The sequence below is a fragment of the Vulpes lagopus genome, chromosome 11 (genome assembly GCF_018345385.1).
Source record: "Vulpes lagopus strain Blue_001 chromosome 11, ASM1834538v1, whole genome shotgun sequence".
Classification (NCBI taxonomy): Eukaryota; Metazoa; Chordata; class Mammalia; order Carnivora; family Canidae; genus Vulpes; species Vulpes lagopus.
The window spans coordinates 63,021,282-63,028,758 of NC_054834.1; positions in this window are offsets into that span (position 1 = coordinate 63,021,282).

Below are 7,477 nucleotides of genomic sequence, written 5' to 3' on the forward strand. Positions count from 1 at the left end.
CAGCCTGGAATTCCCAATGCGGACCTCCTAGAGCAGTGGTTCTTCACTTTCACTGTGAGCACAGCCCCTGGGGTGCTATTTAAAAATGCACATTCCTGGGCCCCCACTAGGCTTCCAATCCAGTAGCTCTGCCAAGGAATCTGCATTTCGAGAAGCCCCCCTGAAGTAGAGGGGAAAGACAGGTGAAGGGGCCTTAGGCTGGTGCCTGGGTCTGTGCCAGGTAGCCCCCATGCCAACCCTCCCAGGGCCCAGCAGAGCCTAGCCGGCGAGCTTTGTCCTCTTCCCTCCCATTCTCTTTTCCTTGTAGGAGTAGGACTGGCAGGAGCCCAAGCCAAACACTTAAGACTCATTAGTGGGACAAATGGAGCCTGGGCTGTCCCAGTGCCCGGGCTCTGCTGGGAGGGAGAAGAGATGGGCCGGCTCCCAGGGAAGGCAGAGCCAGATCTGGTGTGTGGGTGGGGGGTGTCCTCTGCTCACCCTCTGTCTGGAGAGTGGCTCAGGGCCTTTGCTGGGAGCCAGGAGAGAGGGCAACCCACTCAGGCTTTGACCACAAAGGCAGGTGTGTGACAAATGCCACAACTGGGATGGTAACATTCTTGTGCTGCCATTTCTCAGACCGAGTCTGGGGTTCTTGAGAGTCGCCTCAGACAGCTGGGTGGTGGTGGTCTTTTGCCTGGTTTTGGATTTTGGAGACCACTGAAAGTCACTTGGAGGCTTGCGTTGTGGGGATACTCTGGGCAATCCAGGAACTTGATCGATTTTAGTCAAAGGTGGCTCTGAAGGCATTTTCTGAAGAGGTGAATGAGCTCTGGAAGAGTCGAGCGTACAGCCTCTCAGGCTAAAGGCAACAGCTCAATGTGTGTATGCAGGAATCCACCCCTTTCCAGTCCTTTCCCTGCGTGTTAGGCAGCGGAGCTGTCCCTTCCCGAGAACCTTGTCCCGATTTCATCAAAGTTAGAAATGTCTCAACACTGCCTCTCCCCTCTCCCTTGCTTCTGAGGCCCTCACCAAGAGCCCGGCCACATACAGATCAGATACCTGATGATGGGGGAAGCCTTTGGGAACTGGACAGGAGTGGAGCCCAGGGCGTTGTCTCGCGTGGCCTCCCCTCCAGGAGCTGGAGTTGGTGTTCGGGGTCGGGCTGAGCCTGAGAACCAGCTGGCCTTCGCCGATGGTGCCCTTGGGATCTGACTGGTGATGCTGGGTGTTGGGCGGAGTCTTCTGAAGGGTTGCTGCCCAATTAGCTCTTCCTCCTTCCAGTGTCCTGTCCCCAAATGTGGTCCAGCCACGGGCCGTGGTCATTGCCTGTCCCGAGAGGGTTGGAGACAGAACCCTGGATGTCCCCTTGGATGGAGCAGTAATTCCTCGTCTGACGGCCCAGAGAGGCTGAAGCTGGTGGACGGGATGTCCTTGGGGCCGATTTGCCTCTAGAGTCTCAGCCAGAAGCGGAGGCTCACCTGGGATGAGCCCTTTGGCCTCTGCTGCTGCTGCCCTGGCTCCCTTTTCCTCCCAGCAAGTGCTGATTGATCACAGGCAGCAAAAGCGCTGGCCGCTGGCCGGTTTCAGAGGCACACCCCCTGCCCTGGGGGAGAGCCAGGCCCTCAGGGCTAGAGCCTCCTGAGCCCAGTGATAAAGTGGGTTTTAATCCCTGCCAGAGAAACTGCTCCAATTATACTTTTATTTACATAGCGTTCTGTCTCCAAAGGGCCAAACACCCATTCATTCTTTTTTTTTTTTTTTTTATTTATGATAGGCACACAGTGAGAGAGAGAGAGAGAGAGAGAGAGAGAGAGAGAGGCAGAGGGAGAAGCAGGCTCCATGCACCGGGAGCCCGACGTGGGATTCGATCCCGGGTCTCCAGGATCGCGCCCTGGGCCAAAGGCAGGCGCTAAACCACTGCGCCACCCAGGGATCCCTCATTCTTTTTTTTTTTTTTTTAAAAAAAAACAAAGTTTATTGAATTTTCTTCTGATGGCAAAAGCAGAACATTCATGGTTGACTACCTAGAAAACACGGAGAAGTAAGATTCAGAAAATTAGCCTGTAACATCGCCACCCAGATATACTTAGACTGCTAACATTTATCAAACGAATACTTTTTATTTTAGGATAGATTTGGATTTACGCTGCAAAAATAGTACAGAGAATTCCACTAAACCCACACCCAGTTTGCCCTAATTGTAATAGTTGATGTGCGGATGGTATGTTTGTTCCAACCGATGAAGAAATAGCGATGGGATTGTTAGTTTATTAAAGTTCACAATTTACTCACATTTCTTAGTTTTTACCTAGCATCGCTTTTTCTGTTCCAGGATCCCACCCAGGACACCCCATTACATTTAGTTGTCACGTCTTGTTACACTTCCCTAGACTGGGACAGTTTCTCCTTGATTTTGGTGACCTGGATGGTGTAGAGGAGTCCTGGTCTGGTGTTTTGTAGCATGTCCTTCAATTTGAGAATGTCTGATGTTTCCTGTGATTAGAGAGGGATTATAGATTTTCGGGAGGTAGAAGTAAAGTGCCATTCTCATTCTATTGAAGGTACGGGCTTTCAGTATGACCTATCAAATGTTCATTTCTTTTTATTTTATTAACAAGATTGTTTTCATTTCTTTGTAAAAATTTATTCATTTATATTGAGAGAGAGAGAGAGAGAGAGAGCAGGGGCAGGGGCAGAGAGAGAGAGAGAAGCAGACTCCCCATTGAGCGTGGAGCCTGATGTGGGGCCCAATCCCACAACCCAAGCAGAAATCAAGAGTCGTATACCCAACCGACTGAGCCACCCAGGCGCCTCTATCATTTGTTCATTTTAAGTGTGCCCCACTGGTCGAGGCAATGTCTATCAGGATTCCTCTCTGGAAAGTTATTCTGTCCCCTTGCCATGTGATACTCTTTGGAAGGAAGACCTCAGTTCTGGCATTTTCACAGATGTGCTTCCAGACTCAACCTTTGCCCTCATCCCCAGAACACAGCAAAGTTCTAATGGGCACCTGTTAACTCCTGACCCCTAAGGATCTCACCAGGAGCTGGGGTGAGGGTTCTAGCCTTGACACTTTCATTTTCATCATTTCTGGAGCTCTTTGGGCACCAGTTACCATTTTAAATGCATCTGTGCCTCAGTCTATGAAAACCAAAATGCTGAGTACTTACTGTGTGCCAGTCCCTGTGCTAAGTGCGTTCCATCCCTTATTAATGCACAGATGACCCAGCGATGGAGATGATGCTACTGCCTTCGTGTTATGGATGAGAAAGCTTTGATTTGCGGAAATGAAGTAAGTTGTCCAGAGTCACGCAGCTTTGCAAGTGGCAGAGCTGGGATGCAGACCGTGGTCTGTTACTCCAGAGCCCAGGACCAAACTGTGCTTTTTTTTTTTTTTTTTTAAGGTTTTATTTATTTATTCATAGAGACATAGAGAGGCAGAGACATAGGCAGAGGGAAAAGCAGGGTCCTTGCAGGAAGCCTGATGCGGAGCTTCATCCCTGGGCTGCTTAGGGGCAGGGAGGTTCAGAATGTGGGCTCAGGGGTTTCAGTCGTGGCTCTCCCATTTACCAGCTGTGTGGCCTTGGGTGAGTCACTTCCCATCTTCATGCCTCAGTTTTCTTATCTGTGCAGTGGGGATGGTAACATCTCCCAAATGGGGCTGTCGTGAGGCGTAAATATTTTTGTAAATTTTTTTTACAATTTTTTTTAAAGATTTATTTATTCATTTTTGAGAGAGAGAATGTGTGTGTGTGTGTGTGTGAGCGAGTGCATGAGCAGTGGGGAGGGGCAGCAGCAGAGGGAGAGAGAAAATTTTAAGCAAGTCCATGCCTGGTGCAGAGCCTGATATGTGGCTTGATCTCATGACCCCTGAGATCATGACCTGAGCTGAAATTAAGAATCAGATTCCCAACCAACTGAGCCACCCAGGCGCCCCAAGACTTAGATTTTTTAAAAACATGCTTGACTTAGGGTAGGCAGTCAATGAGAGTGATTATTGTTATTACTATGGTATTTTTTTCATTTGTCCATCCATCCATCCATCCATCCATCCATCCATCCATCCATCCAGGAAAAGCACCGCCTGCTCTGGGCCTCACATTCAGATCTATAGTGGTGTCAAACCAAAGCAGGAGTTCTCAGCCCTTTTTGAGACATGGACCCTTCTTGGCAGGCCAGTAAAATATAATACATAGGATCACTAAGGAAACTAATTATACTGAAATAAAGCTATCAAAATATCAAAAAACAATTTGTGGTGTGTTTATTTCGTAACATAAGATCTAGCGGTAGGTCCAAGCACTACTACAATTTCGAGGTGGTATTATTAACAATGTTTGAGAATACCGCAATGACTAATGAGCTATGAAGAAACCTGTCATTATTGTGAGTGACAAAGCCGTAGGTACTCCAGATTCTGCTGTGGGTTGATGTTTGTGTTCACAATAGGAAAAAAAAAAAAAAAAAAGCTAAGTTTCAGTTAGAGGCGTGTGAGCATTTTCTCCCCTCAGTCCAAGTTCACAGATGGCTGAATTGTTAACCACGGACCCCAGATTAAGAACTGAGGTAGGGACGCCCGGGTGGCTCAGTGGTTTGGCGCCTGCCTTTGGCCCAGGGTGTGATCCTGGAGTCCCAGGATCCAGTCCCATGTCGGGCTCCCTGCATGGAGCCTGCTTCTCCCTCTGCCTGTGTCTCTGCCTCTCTCTCTCTCTCTGTCTCTCATGAATAAATGGATAAAATCTTAAAAAAAAAATAAATTGAGGTGGAGGATGCCTGGGGTTCCTTCCAGCTCTTCCAAGTGTGAGCCTGATCTCCAGGGGTCATGTGGGAGAGGAGAGGGGGCCCTGTGCTCTGAGGATGTTGGCCCCAGGACAGACATCTCACAGGGCCTTTCAAGCCTCAGCCTGGCTTTCCTGAATTGCTCTGTTCTAGAGGTTTCAGAGACACCGGCTGGCAGCGCCTGCCCGTGGAGCCTTTGCTCTCATCGATCAATGGCTGCAACTGTAGATTATTGACCCAGCCCTTTATTTTCGAGAAGCAACCTGCCTTTCTTTGTTAACCCCTGCCAATCTGGCCCCAAATGGGATTCCTTCTGTGTTCCGGGCTCAGCACTAGGTCCGGTCAGGCATCAGGAGAAGAGGAGCATCCTATGGATAAAGGGCATCCACCCAAGGCCAGTGGCTATGCTGGGTTCTCTCATCAAAATGTTTGACTCCCTGAATCAGCAAAGACTTCAAGCCCCAGGCCTGCCTGAGCTTCTGATGCTGTTCTCTCCAGAATTCCAGAAGCCTCTATCCCTCCTTCACCAGGCATGTGAGTTTGGGGTCTTTTCCACCCCAGGATCCACACATAACATCCACACCCTCCATTTCTCTCTCTCACAGACAGACAGACAGACAGACACACACACACGTCTGCAGATTCACATAAGGTCTGGTCTGGTCTCAGCATGACAAGGGAACATAGACTCAAGTTTTGGGGTGTTGGGTAGGTGGGAAAGGACCTCCTTCACTTAAAGTCTGCAGTTTGCAGCCCCAGCAGCCTATGTCTTCATCACTCACAACTCATATCTGGGGGTTAAGGTTTGTTCCCACCCCCCTCCCCAAACCCTGGGTTTTGTTTTAGAATGAACAGTCTCTAAGGCAGTGCTAATTTCTTCTGACCTTAATACCTTTCTTAGAGTTTGTGCAGGGAGCAGGGCAGAGGCATGAAGGGGAAGCCATGGGGTCTGAGGGCCAGAGACCCTGCCAGAGCCGTGCTAAGGCCCTCAGCAAACTCCTCGATTCAGTTCAATCCCACAGACGTGTTACTGGACCATCTATTATTCTTGCTGGGCATGTGGAGATAAAGCAGGTACAGCCCTTGTCTTGGGGTAAAAGTCTGGCAATAACCCCAAATACGGTGTCATGGAGATTATAGTGACAACACTTGGGCAGAGCTAGACAGTGCGGAACACTTTGCTGATGTGGGGCCTCTTGAAGGGAAATGGACTGATCAGTTAGCAGGGCCTGGAAGGTGGAGTTTGTCAGAGTACAGGAGTACAGGAGGAGGAGGGAAAGAATTGCACCCCGGCGGGGGGTGGGAAGAGGGGTCAGCCTGGGCAGAGCAGGGTGTGAACACCTGACACTCTCCACCAGGAGCCCTGTCTTGGCCTGCTCCGCCCACCATTACAAAACATGACAGAGTGGCTTTAACTATGACTTTTCCCTCTTCTGGGGCTGGAAGTCCAAGGTCAAGGCACTGGCAGGTCTGTTTCCCCTGAGGCCTCTGTCCTTGGCCTGCGGATGGCTCCACCATCTCCCTGTGTCTTCACGTGGTCTTGTCTCTGAGCCTGTGTCCTAAATTCTTCTTTATAAAGACACCATTCTTATTGGATTAGGGCCCAACCCTAGGACCTCATTTAACTTAATTACTTCCTTAAAGACCCTATCTCAGAATATAGGTATTTGTATTTGAGGCATAGGGGTTAGAGCATCATTATATGAACTTTGGCGGGGACACAGTTCAGCCGGTGATGGGAGTTGACTGCGGGACATGGAGAAATGGGCTGGGCTTGGCGGGGGGGGGGGGGGGGGGGGGGCGGGCTGGGGGGTGCAGAGTCAGGTCAGGAAAGGCCTTGAATCTCGGGGTTGAGCTTCGCATTTCAGCACTTAAAGATGATAGCACCTGCTCCAGCTTCCGGAGGGGCCAGTTCGAAAGCGAAAGCATCCCCATGTTCCTGTTTCCAAAGCACTGGAAATTCTGGGAGTGGTGAGATTGCTCAGGCCTACTGCTCTCAGGGCTGGTCATGGGGGCTGTGCCCCAAGGAGGGGCCGGCAGTGGCCGTCTGCCCTGCTCCATGGGAGCCCTGCCCAGCTGGGTGGGTCCCAGCATCATATCTAGTAGTAAGCCTTCCTGCTTTCCAGAAACTCCCATCTGGGTGGGCAGGGATTTTCAAAGACCTCACTAATCTGAGTCTGATGGGTCACAGCTCAGCTTCCCAGGGAGGGGAGGGGATGGGAAGGGAGGGAAGGGGAGGGGAGGGGAGGGGAGGGTGCAGAGTTGTGCTGTCTGGGCTTTCCCCCTCAGTGGTGAGGCCTCCCTGGGTTGGGAGGCTAGGAGGTCTGTGGTCCTCCCCTGCCTCTTCCCCTGAGTGCACACGCAAGCCCCAAGCCCCACCACCCTTCTTTCCGCCTCCATGAAACAAAGGGAAATAAACTCCCGAGGGGCCTGGCCCTTCCAGCCCTGACTTTGGGATCCTGGAACTGAGAAGGAAATAGGGGAGAAGGACCAGAGCAGGGGGTGGGACTGTCGGGCCCCTGGGGAGAGCCTCGGGCTCCACCAGCCAGCCAGGACAGCCTGGAAATGTACTTTCCTAGGACACATGAAGCTGGCTGGGGCAGGGATGCAGGGCGAGTGCTCCTGCTGGGTAATTCTTCTCAAAATCCTTTATTGACCTGGTGTGTCCGGTACATGAATTTCACGCATAGAGCTTGATTTTTTTTTCTCAGGCAGGAAT